A 13,789-nucleotide genomic window follows, 5' to 3' on the forward strand; every position below is an offset into this window, starting at 1 on the left:
AACAGGCGAGATGCTCAAGCGGCAGCTCTGCTCCGCGGCCGCCCCCGCGCCTCTGACTCATGGCAGGTTCCCAGCGCCTCCCCCAGGAGAAAAAAAATGTGAAATGTTTTGGCTGGAACTCAATGGCCAAGAATCTTGCCACCTGCCATAATTTTTCAGAAAGTGCTATGAATTTGACAATAGTCCTTGTTTTTTGTCCTCGCACAGACTGTCTGGGGTGGGAAGAACCTGGCCCGAGCACAAGGAAGTGGGGCTTTTGCAAATAGTTTACAGCACGGATCCTGCTCTCAGCCTGCCAGCTCCCACATACTGTCTCTCAAAGTAACCCGAGGCAGATATGCTAAGAGACTCCAGCATTTTCAAATAGTTCTCTTGGCTCGGAGGACCAGCTGGAAGCCCTTGAACATATCTCCAGGGTTGAGATTGGCAGGCGTCCCCCTCAGAAGATGCTGAGTTCTCTGTTGCGTTTGGCCAGGCTGCTGGGGCACTGGCTGAAGTGGAAGCTGCTAGGCACAGAACAGTCCAGTGGTTCTGGGCTTTGGCAAAGTCTCTAGAAGGATTTCTTAAATATTCTGGTTTCTGCAGAGGCCAAATTGTCTTTCTGAAGTATGAGTCCCCTTAATATCAAAATTTGTGCTGTTCATGGGAAATTCAATCCATATGTTTCCATGCTATTTATCTTTAATACACTCAACTGCCATCTTGTCAGAGAAATTTGACTTGAGGGAAACATTTTGAGCCTTTAATAAGCCCCCTTTCCTCGAGTCAAAAATCAGTACTTTTTCATAAATTCCCCCAAATCTCCTATGCAGAGAACTCAGGTTTGATCCTAAACCCTTGGCCCAGACATTTCCAGAAAGAACATTTTAAACTCACTTGCGTTCTACACTCTGCATGTTTTCTGCTATCTGTATTCACAACGTAAATTGTAGCCACTTAGTCGCCAGAAGCGAAAGAAGCCACATGGACGTTGACATGGTGACGCTGGTGCGGGGTGACGTGATGGTAGCCAATGGTTTGTCTTAGTTTCAACTCGGGGAAATATCATTTCACTGATTATTTTCAGTCCTTCATAGAAGACGCATTGTTCCCTGAGACAAAACTGATTAAATTTGTATTTAGAATCATTCTTACAGGTAAGCAGTGCAGAGATTCATGATTTCTTGAATTTCTATGAGCAGCATTTACCATGAACTCCCATATGCCGGTCACTGGGGCAGCCACATGGGTGAGGTGTGGCCACTGGTGTGAACACACATAATCAAGTGGGAACTGAGTTTCTAACACACAGTCAGAAATGCATGACCAGTGATTGGGGAAAAGATAAGATGTAGATCCAGATTGATTCACAGACAGCAAGAATGTTTGCTGATTGCATAATGATGCAGTGGCTTCTGGAAAGGAGAAAATAGCAGAGATAAGCAGACACATCACAGGTCCAGAAAAGATATGTGCAGGACAGTCATAACCTTTGAAATCAGACATACAAAGAATTAGCCAAGAATATGAGCTCTAGAATCAACGCACCTGAGTCTGAATCCTAAATTAACCAATTCCATAGGAACTTACTCATGAGGCTCCTCTAAGCTTCATGTCCAGATCTGTAAAATGAGATAAAATGACCTTCTAGGATTATAGTGACAAGAAAATCAGAAAAAAAACGTATAGTGTTATGCTGTTTTTTTAAAAAAGATAATCCTGAGAATAATGCTTGAACAAAATAGGTAGGTATTGAAAAAAATAAAAATAGAAAGTCTAATTTGGGAAGCAAACAACTACCACATAAAAATATTGATTTCCATTTTGTGCTCTTGATAAGAAAAGGAGTACACTTTCTTTAATCATAGAAGCCCTTAGGTAGCCTGAAATTTTGGAACGAGATGCTAGAAGTTATCCAGCTTGGTCCCCAGACCTTTCTCGTACAGATGGAGAAACAGTCCAAAGAAGAGAAAAGGCTTGTGCAACATGACAAAGCAAGTCAAGAGAGGGGCAGACCTAGAAACCAGGTTTCCTGACTCTGAGGCCAGCGTTCTTTGACTGTAACAAGCTACGTTCACCTCAATCTACGACACCTTCTTCATCTCCAGATGCGGATAGTAGCTGTTGTTCTGCACAGTGCTGACTTGGTGAAGTGAGGTCTACTAGTAAAGTTCCTTAGAAACAACTAAGAAGCCTTGAAACGTAAATAGTTTCTAAGACCTCACTCATTAAGACAATTATGTAATTCATTCCATGGTAACTTTATCTATAAGGATTGGTTTTTACTCAGTTATCTAGAAAATGAATGACAATAAATCCTCAAGGAGCCTTGTTAATGAAGCCTTACTGTCTTCTCTCCGGGTTGACTGTCCTTCTCAAATCAGGGTGGTGTCAATCTTGGGATTTGCAGAAGGGAAGGAGGGTTTATGCAGAGCTGAGCACAAACACGGCACCTCTCCTGGGAGGGACAGTTCTACTAGAAATTTGGGGAGAAACATTATGTTGTATTAAAATAGAGACATATACAGAGAAAATTGCAACACTGCCTGAATTAAAGTAGAACACGGAACTTGCAATTTTGTTTTTAAACAATAGCTTACATTTAAGCCATTATATACAGGAACTATGCTAAGGACTTTATTAACTCATTTAACCCTCAGAGTAACCCTGTAAGTAAGATCAAATCATAGAAGCTGACAAGAATTAAAACTGAGAGAGCTGAAGGAAGCAATCCAAGTCACATAGCTCCTAAACGTACAGGGAGTCAAACACTAGATCGCCTTCCACCAGACCATTAACTTATCCACCATGTTATATTGCCTCTCACTCTGGTATTTACTGGGAAGGCAGTTTTAGCTATGTCACCATAAAGCAAGGGAGTATTCATTCACTCTCTCCTGTTGGCTTTGAGTACACAGTGGAAAATTTTGAGAAACCTTGGATTCTAGCTTCCCCCGTGGCTGGTGGCAGTTATATAATGTGCACATCAGTAAAAGAGCTGAATTGCAAATAGTCTACTAACCTGGAAGGAATGTCTGAATGACTCCCACACCACACTGGTGCTAATTCAGTTGGGAGAGTTTTGTGGGTTTGCTATGATTTTATTGAAATAAAGGGTTTGGCTATCATAGTTAGTAACTTGAGCGTGTCTTTTGATCCATGTAGGAATAGCTCATCTAAATGACATTTACATGTTATTCTCAACTGCCTGGAGAATCAGACAATCCTTTCCCCAGAAGGATGTCAGCAGCTTCCATAATTTGTGAAGGAAAAGCACCCGGGAAGGAACACGGTGTCAGGCACGCCTCGAGACAAGAATTCTGGGTTGATGATTCACATACTTTTATAGCTTTGGTTTTCACGGTCTTTGTTTTTAAAAAGCAGTTTGAGTGTACGTGAGCTTTCTGACTGTGTGCATTCTTAGGGAGGCATCCGAGAGTATTTCTCCCCATCTGTGCAGGATCTCAGAATGTGATCTGGGAGACGAGAGATGACAGGATTTGCTTCGAGGTTAGAGAGTGCCCATGCGCGTGAGTAGGGTGGAACCTCCTGTTCCAATATGCTGTCCCCAAACTGTGCCAGGGATGAACAGACCAGGAAAAAATATTGTATCATAAACCCAGACCTTGAATTTTCACCAAAGGTCTCACCAAATGGTGCGGGGCTGAGTCTCAGGGCCAGAGTGTTCTTGCAGGATGTGAGAGTTCACGGTGGAAGAACTCCAAAATGCATGACTAGTCTGAAGTCAGAGGGAAAGTACCACGAAGGCTCTGACTCACTTCGTACTAGGGGTCTGTTTGCAGTGGCACTGGGGAGATTCAGACAGTAAGGTAAGTACCTCTGACGCAGGTGTGCAAGGGCAGCAGTAGTGGCCACTGCAAGATGCCATCAAGCTGGCCAGAGGCCCCAGGGCCTTCCAGCAGCTTCAGTGGGTCTGAGATATGCCTGCTCAGCAGCACTCCTCCCTTGCCTAGCATCTTACTTTTAGGTAGCAGCTGTCACTCCTGCCCCGCTGACATTCCTCAGGCTGAGCCTCCCACTACTCTGCACTCTCCATGGAGGCTGCTCCTTTCTCTCCTGGATAACTGGAACAGTCTCCCATCGTGGTCCCTGGCTCCCAGCTACGAGTCTCATCCTGCAGACTACCTTGTGTCTCTGCCCTGTCAATCAAACATCCTGTGGCCTTGCGTGACAATGAGGTGGCGTCCCAATTCCTGCGCCTGGCATGGATAGCCCCTGATCCTGGCCTTTGCCTCCTTGCATGCCCCTCATCTCCCACACCACACTGTGGCCCATCAGAGTGCCCTGCTCGCTCTGGGTTCTGCGTCTCTGCTATGGCACCCGTTCCCTTTGCCTGGGAAACAGTCCGACCTCACAGCAGTGCTGCTCCCGACCTACCTGTGGGGTTAATGCATCCAAATCCTCCAAGTCTCGCTGCTGTGCCACGGCCCTGCGGTCTCCCTTAGTTTCCCCCTGGTCTTGCCATCCCGTTCCCTGTTGACCAGACTCTCCTATCCCTTCCGAGAGAGCGTGACTGATCTCTGGACCTTGTCATTTTTACCTGTCTCTCCCTCCAGACTGTGAGCTCCTTAAAGGCCAAGACAGCACCGTATTTGTCACCGTATTCACAATGCCTCACAGTGGGTCCAGCCGCAAGTAAATTCTCAGAAAATCTGTGCTAAATTGAATGGGATTCAATTTACTTTATGCAAAATTGAGGGGTGGGAGAGATTTAAATGGATTATTTCTCTTCCAAACCACAAGTCTGGATTATGCAAAAGATAAAAGGATCTATTTTTTGTGGCCAGTGACAGCTCAGCTCCCAAAGGGCAGTGCCAGGGCATGGCCTCTCAGCTTTTCCGTGGCTGTCCCTTCCAGAGGGAGCTCTGCAAGCAGGCCCTTGGCACAGCCAGCCACCAACTCACTGTGCCTCTGAAAGGCATCTGGACTGGTTTTGAGCAGATTACCATTTGGGACAATTTGTATGGCTACGCAAACCCAATGCTGCTTCCTTTCAAAAAGCCACAGCTTTGTCAGTCTTCCTTGCCCTTCTGCTCTTCAAAATTAGTTCATTTGTACACAAATGCTCGCCTAAGGCTTAGGGATTGGAAGGAGAAGCAGACTCACCTCTGCTTGTCCCTCTGCTGTGTGGATAAGCAGATATGTGGAGAAGCAGCTGGATTATCCAAGTTCTCTGAGCAGCAGACTTCAACCTCAGGATATGTCTTGGGAAAGGAAAAGGGCATATCTCCAAGTTCGCCTCTGCAAGTCTGGCTTATCCAAGACAGGCTGGAACTCTTATTTGCATGAAGACCTCCTAACATTCTGGGAGGAAGAATGCAGATAGCATTGAGACCGATGGTCGGGAGCAAAGGAACAAAGAACTTTTGGAGACAGTGCCCTAGACAGGCAAGGAAGGAACCCTGAGTTTAGTGACAGCTGTCAGCTTTGAACCCCCTTGCACCCCAACAATCACCATGGAGAAAAACACAGTAACATACTGGGTGACTCACAGGCACATCCATGTCTTAGTCCATTCCTGCTGCTATAACAAAAATACCACAGCCTGGGCATTTGTAAACAATATAAATTTATTTCTCACAGTTTTGGAGGCTGGGAAGTCCAACACCGTGGTGCCAGTAGATTCCATGTCTGGTGCAGGATCTCAGCTTCCAGGAGGGTATCTTGTTGCTGCCTCCTCAAATGGCAGAAAGGGTGAACAATGTGTTCTCACCTGGAGGAAAGGCATGAAACCCCTTTTCTTAAGAGCAGTAATCCCACTCATGGGGGTGGAGCCCTCATGACCTAATCCCCACTTAAAGCCCCCAACTCTTAATGCTGTCATGTTGGGGATTAATTTTCAACATATGAATTTGAAGGGGACACATTGTGATCATAGTAATCCTCTAATGCAGCCCTAGAAGAACATGTGCTATGTTCCTTATTTCGTTTCCAGAGGGTGGTAAAAATAGAAATGGTTGGTGTTATGGACAGAATGGTTGTGTCCCCTAAAATTCATATGTTGGCACCCTAACCTCTAATGTCATGGTATTTGGAGGTGGAGCATTTGGAAGGTAATTAAGTTTAGATTAGGTTACCAGGGTGGGACTCCCCTGAAGGAAGTGGTGCCCTTATAAGAAGAAGAAGAAGAAGAAGAAAGAGAGAGATCAACAGAGGATATACATATGAGCACAGAGTGAGAAGGCGGCTGTCTGCAAGTCAGGAAGAGAGCCCTCGTCAAGAACCAAATCTGCCAGCACCTTGATCTTGGACTTCCCAGCCTCCAGAACTGTGAGAAATAGATGTCTGTTGTTTAAGCCACCCAGTCTAGGGTGTTTTGTTCTGGCAGCCCAAGCTGACTGAGACATTTTGGCCATCATTTGGCACAGAACAAGCTGTAAACTTAGAAGCATATCATGATTTGGTGGAAGGAGCATGGAGAGATGCTCCCTGTGAGCCGACCAGAGATGTCTCCTTGTTTCACCAGCTTTACAACTTGCGCGACTTGCTCCTTGTCTCTGCACTTCAGATTCCTCTCTGCAAAGTGGCAGTGATGCCCAACCCATGGGGCTGCTGTGCATATTCAATATCGGGGCAAAGGTGACATGATGAATGAGCCCAGGTGAAGGCAGAGATGCAGCAGCAAGAAGAAAGAAGGAAAAGTAGAGGCAACTGCTGTGGCTTAAGGCTTCAGGCAGAGAAGAGAAAGACCCGGGAGGCAGCAGCTGGAGCAGGGAAAGCTGAAGCACTATCTAGGTAAAAAAAAACAAACCACCTGAGACCAAACAAGAGCAGAAACCTGCAGAGATTAGAATCCCTGCTACTGCCCCGTCTGGGGTCTTGAGTCCAAAACCCAAAGACAACTTCATAGGTGCTTCCTGCCCCGGTCCCTGCTCCGGGCTGGATGAAGTAAGAGTGTGTGGGTGTCCTTGCAGGAAGGAATGGAAGCGGTATCCCCACTGACACCCCGGCAGATGGTGCGGACAGTCCCACTCCAAGGACTCAATGGCTCCTTGTTTTGTCTTCTATACAGCTGAATGTAAGATTTAGGCTGGATGTTTTATGTAAGGGAAAAGGACCCTGAAGACTATATAATGCAAATGGGTATTCCATACATATCCACTTCCTCCCTCCAGGAAGCTGAAGAAAGCTCAGCTCCTGAAGCACAGAGGAGCTAAACAAAGAACTCCAGCATCCTGTCGTTCTGACTTGTGCTGTTCCAATTTGAATCACGCCGCAAATGTAAAATGACTTCATTTTCCTGTGCCAGATCCCCTGGGGATTTCAGACTTGTTTATGCTTCTCTGAAATGAAGCTCAGCCTAGCCCAAGCGAAGGAAAACACTTCTATAGGCAGGAGGCTGCTGGAGCCAAAACATGAGCAGAGTCTATTCAGCCTCCTTTGACAAAGCCCATCCTCTCAGAACAAGGGAACTTCAGTGCCTAATGTCCCCGGCTTGGCAGCACAATGAGCTGGTTTCACGTCAGGGTTTAGAAACCAGCACTCAAATGAAAACTTACTGCTGGGAACCCAGAAAGATCACCTTACTCTTACCCAGAACCGCTCTCAACATAACCCTCACCCTAGCTTTGCCCCTTGACATCTTTTATAAACAATGAGCTCAGACACACACACACACACACACACACACACACACGTCTGTTAAATCCCATGAACAGTAAGTGGCCTCAGTTTTACCGAACATGGATCCCACCTTTGCAAAGCAAATGGTAACCTGTGTCTTTTTACCAGCACAGACATTCCTTCGTTAGATATTTGTTGATGGCCTACCATAGGATAACAGACCCCTAGGATACAGAGGAGAAACAAACACAGTTCCTGACCTCCCATTCCAAGTTTGAGAGACCTCATGGTTCAGGCTTGGAACCAAGTTCTGCCTCTCCTCAGTGCACACATCTGCAACTCGGTGTGCACGCTCGTGCCTTGCAGCAGCATGGGGAGGATGACGTCAGAATGACTGTCTAGCGTCCTTCCAAATGGCACTGGCCTCTTCACCCTGGCCCCATCCTTGTTTGCTTAGGTTTGTGAGGGAGGGTGGGCTCTGTGTTTCCTGCTTCCCTTTCACTGTCCTTGTCCTGAAGGAATTAACTGAGGACCGTGAATGTGAGCTGTGCAGAACGGAGCCACTATGAGAGAATCAAGTGTTTTGTACCCTCCAATGCTAATTAAGCGAAGCCGGCATGCCAGGCAGGTGGATACAATGAATATTCCAAACCAGAAATAAAAATGCTGTGTATGTGGAAAGTATCCTGTACAAAGAAAGGATTGTTTTGATCCACTTAACCAAGCAATTGAAATGCCCCACCCCAAGAATCTGGCGAATGCAAATAGACCCACGTGAATTTTTTACAAAAAAGACTCCATGTAAAAGCATAGGAAAAACAATAGGTGAATTTGGAGCTATCCGCAAGGCTGTACAGGAGATCATCTCGGAAAAGAAATGACCACATGTCCCCAGGCAGAGATAGAATTAGAGGAGGTTTTAGAAGTGGCCGAGAGGAATGATTTAGTCAAATTCATAACACACCGTCAAGGGCCTTCCAGTTCTAAATTCTTGCACATCGACTTGTATTCACCATAATGAGATTTTTGGGGTGGTGAACTGCATTTGCCTCTTTTTATGAAGTTAGCTGAAAACATATTTTTTTAATCTCCACGAAAGAAATTTAAATGAAAAAGAAATGTGTTTGCAAATGGCAGTGCTTCCTTATCTGGATGTTCTCATGCCCCGTCCGACCCCATGTCCCTGCATGAGAGACAACGCAGGGAGGACACCCCTGCTGTTGTTATTCCGGACCAGTGACAAGCATTTCCAGCCATGTATGGAGAGGTGGGGGTGGGGGGAGTTGTGCAAGAACCAGGAGCAGGCCTGGGACCCAGGAGTCCTGGACCTCAACACCCCCCTCTGCCATTTGCTCACTGGGGGACCTCAGCTTAGGACACAGAGGCATTAGTCGGTCCCCATTGTGTGCTGGTGTTACAACACTTTTGTGATTAGGGACTAATGACTTTATTTTGTAGATAAGGAAACTTGGAATCGGATGGATTAAGGAACTTTCCCGAGGTCACCCAGAATGCCTGACTCCAGGCTCCAAGCTCCTTCTACTGCAAACGCCTCTGGAGGCCACATCTTGGCTTTCCCGACTGAACGACAAGAGGAGAGGACCACCACTGTCTCTCTAACTCATCCAGCTTTGAAAGAAGCTAAATGTGAGAATTTTTAATAGTTGACATGACTGTTTCACTAGAAAGATGCAGAAGAGACATAAAATGCTGTTCACATTTTACAAAGAACTGGAGTGTAAAGATATACAAAGAAAAAAGTTAGTTATTAATTGGGAGTTTTCACTTATCACAAATATAAACAATATAGTGCATCTCATGTATTGGTCTAAGAGGAGACTAAGCTTGGGGGCAGGGGAAGGGGAGAAAGAAACTAAAGAGAATTGAAGACATTGAACCCGGGCTCGGGTCTATCTGCTGAAAGTATTCCCCCACTCTGAAATCTATGAAAAAGTTATGCATATATTAGGTATTTAAGCTGCTGTTGAATCTAAACAATGTTTACTGAGAGAAGGAAAGCATCTAGAAGGATTATCATTGCCTTTAAACTGACAATTGCAGTTTACCAATAAAGTGCATATCCAGAATCTCAGAGGAGACCCGTGACAGCCTCTTGAGATAAATGAGGCAATCCTCTCCTCAACAGACAAAGGAAGGTGCTTACTAAACTTAAGTGACCTTTGCAAGTTCAAATGGCTGCTAAATCTAATACTGAGGCACATTTTTTTTTATTCTACTCTGTTATCTGTCTCCCCAGTGCCTGGTCTCATGTGTGACAAATCGTTGGCACTTAGCAAACATTTTAATGAATGAATAAATTTCAAATTAGAAAATCTATCCTCATAAGGGTGATAAAGTCCTTCTTGTCTTTATATATAAGTAGAATGGGCATCTCTCTGCCAGTTTCACTGAAATTGAAAGCTGAAGTTTCCTGGGAAATCTGCCTTTACCTGAAATCACACCATTAAAATACCTAGATACTCTCTTTTCAATACCCATAGAAGACAGAATAGAGTTACCAATAGATATGTTCAATAATGTTGTAGTAAATAAATTAAATAAATCACCGCTATTCATAAAAAATATTTAATGAGCAATTATTATGTACTAAGCCCTTGACAAGCCATGAGGACACCTTGTTAAATGAAACACAGTTGATGCCATCAGGGAATTCACAGTCTTGGGGTGCAAAACAGGTGAGTAAACTGGAAATTAAAAATGGCACGGGGTAGGATCCTGCTAGACAGGTGATAGGACCTTACAAAGTTAAATAGGAAATCAGAGAAAGGGATCCTAAGGCTTCCTGAGGGAGAAAAGGAGGTGTCAATGCATAGTCGTGAGGCCAATATCAAAATGATTTGTAGGACTTTGCCTTTTTTAAAGCTGAATGTGACTTTGAGATAAATTTTGATTGAATCTAATCTCACTAAAAGGTCAGCAAAACCCAGAGAGGAGAACTGATGAGCACAAAATCACATGGAGGTTAATGTCAGGGGCAGAACACAGGGCTCCCAAGGGCAGGGCCAATGTTAGTTCTCAGGCCCCATGTGTGGAGCACTAAGGACAATTGGGAATAAATGATATCCCCATGTTGCCTTAGGTGGACAGTCCCCAGTCCTCACAAAGGCCAGGGGAAGCATGTACGAGCCCCGGCATGTGTTAATAGCAGAGAGGAAACATAGTCCACCACACAATGATGGACCCAGTGTTTGAACCCAGCCCCACCTGAATCCAAGCTGACTCCCGCAGAAGTGAACACTCCCTTTTCCACATGGATATCCCATTTCAGACATCCCATTACTGTGAGCTCAGAGACACGGACTTCTAGGAGCAGTGAGGTCATCCACAATGACACTCAGAACTGATCAGATGCTCGGATGTGATTTGGTTGGTTTATAGGCCATAGGACTTGAAGGAAGTGGCAATTCACAAGTCATTCTATGGAGAATAATGGAAATGACTGCTGTGCTCTGGTCACCCAGAGCCATTAACGGCCTTGGTCAACGATGATTTCATTACAGGCCTGTCTAAAGGAGGGGGATGGATGAGCCGACCTCTCCTGCTTCTCCACTCACGGGCCCTTGGGATTGTCTTTATTGGGTTGAGGTGGTGGGAACTGAAATATACATCTCATCTGGAGTGATTTGTTTTGTATATCCTTCAGGATTCATGAAACAGATTGTTAGAACAGATCTTTTTATTTTCCTTTTTGTTATGTTTTAATACTATAGTGTATGTAATGGCATGGAAAGAACTGTTTGAAATCTGCTATATTCTTCCTTGTTTTAAACTGCCTCTCTTCTGCACATATCTGCATATGGTGCTTGAGACATTGGCATGAGTAAGTAGGCAGCACAACATTGCAAAAAAGGGGGAGATTTTCCTATCCGATGTGCCCAGATATCTTTGCTAGGTCTCTCTTATTGCATAGGGAAATGGATGAATGCATTCTATTCCTTTTGCTCATAATTTATAGCAAAAATTAAAGTTTCCTTTCACAGCAGATTGGAACGTTCTGTAAATCGTGCTCTCCTGTTGCAGCCAACGTCCACACACTGTAGTTTTATGTCATGAAATCAGCAGGCATGAGGTATGTGGTTATTGACTTACGTTTGGGCCCTTGACGTTGAGTCTCTCAGTCAATTCAACTGGAATAATTTTTTAAAAAACCCTTTCTCTGAACACCTACTGGGCAATGAAGTGTGTGGGAGAACCATAGATAAATCTCTGTCCTACAGGAGATTACAGACTGGTGGTAAACAAAAGTTCAAAAGGGTGGAAGATGAAACATATGGATGCCACAAACCAAAAGCCCATAAACCACAAGCTCTTTACATGAAAGTGGCTGGATTAGAAATGGCGGAAGAATAAAGACAGGAAATGCCCTAAATTTCACAGTGGTTATCAGCCCCTCCTCTGAAGGGATTTTAATAAAATTAGAGATCAAGGAAAAGAAGCCAGGGCTGCCTGCTGAAGGCCAAGCTCCTAGTTCCCTTCCCCACCTGCAAGGACCGCACAAGGACCAAGGCCATCCTGTCTCGCCCTCCAGCCCACGCTCCACTCCACCACCCCGCTTTGGCTACCAGTCGTCTCGGTTGCAGTGGCCTCTCCTCAGACAGAATTAAGAGGGGAAGCAATGACAGCATGAGACCAATGCAAAAACTGTGTCAAAAGATAAAATGAAATAAAAAGAAGGGCACAGTCTATGAGTACTCTGGGAAAGGGATGTTTGCCAGGAAAAGGAGCAAATTTTACATAACTGCTGTTTTTTTATTTTCAAGACAATTAAAGAAAAACACGAATGTTCAGAATATCAGATCAGAGATAAGATGGCAAACTGAATCACAAATGGTATAAGCAGTGATAAAGAAAGTAACAAGGAAAAAAATATATAATGCTATTGCAGAATTTTTTAAAGGGCTTTAAAAATATCAATAAACAAAACTGATATGACACTAAACAAATTTAGGACAGTGATCTAGAGGATGGAATGAAAAAAATTCCAAAGAAAAGGGGAAAAAGGACAAAGAATTTAAATGTATGTATGACTAACGATGCTGCCATCACTTTTGAATAATTAGTATTGCTAATACAGTGAATAGAATTTATTAAACCGAAAAAATATTCAAATATGTAAATGAAAAATTTCTGGAAATGAAGACTTTGAGCTGCAGTCCTAAAGGGTTCAGTGTGTTCCAGGAAGAATTTGTGAAGAATGACTAATATTATGCCATATTTTGATAAAAAGCACTAAACCTTGAGCATAAAGAAAGACATTAACACATGTCCAGGCAAAAACAGTTCACCTCCAAAACCAAGAAAAATGGGTACCACAGCAAAACTGGATGACAGAAAACAATAAAACAATTGTTGACTTCGGAATAAAATGATTTGGGACCCTAGAATTCTACATCCAACCATATTCTCAGATATAGAAGGAAAATATTAAAAATACACTGTTCTTGAAAAATATATTTTAAGATGTATCCAACCCAATGGAGAAATCTTATTTTCCAAGATAACAAATATGGCAATTCATATTAAATAACACATCCACTGAAAGAACTGGTTGTGAACATTTAAACTATTAAAGAGGAATTACATCTAAAATTTCTGAGGTTTTTGATATGTATTTGTTAAGTTATTTTTATTTAGTTCTACTCCCACCAGCAGTATGAACTCTGCTAAGCCTCAAGGATTAATTTCTCTTTTAAAAAATTTTTTTATTTTATTTTATTTTATTTCAGAGTATTAAGAGGGTACAAAGGTTTTGTTTACATAAATTGTCTTTGTACAGCTTGATTCAAAGTTATAAGTGTGCCCATCACCCAGATAGTGTACACTGTATCCCTTAGGTGTGAATTTGCCCATCCCTTCCCTCTCCCCACCTGCTTGATTTCCGATGAGTTTATTTCCATACGTGCACTTAAGTGTTGATCCATTAGTTCCAATTTAATGGTGAGTACATGTGGTGTTTGTTTTCCATTCTTGTGATATTTCAGTTAGAAGAATGGTCTATGCCAATATGAAAAACCCTCTTTGTTGTTTGTTACATTTTTTTTTTTACTCACTAATGTGCAGGGAAAGCTCCTACATAACTTTATTAGCTATTTTTCAGCTTTCAAAAGGGTTCACACCTGTGTCTGTGTAGGACTAGTCCACACCAGCAAGCCTAGGTAGGAAAGGATGAAAAAAGAAAGGAAACACTCGCCTATTTTGGGGTTTC

Source organism: Eulemur rufifrons, chromosome 19 (assembly GCF_041146395.1).
Source record: "Eulemur rufifrons isolate Redbay chromosome 19, OSU_ERuf_1, whole genome shotgun sequence".
In the NCBI taxonomy this organism is placed as follows: Eukaryota; Metazoa; Chordata; class Mammalia; order Primates; family Lemuridae; genus Eulemur; species Eulemur rufifrons.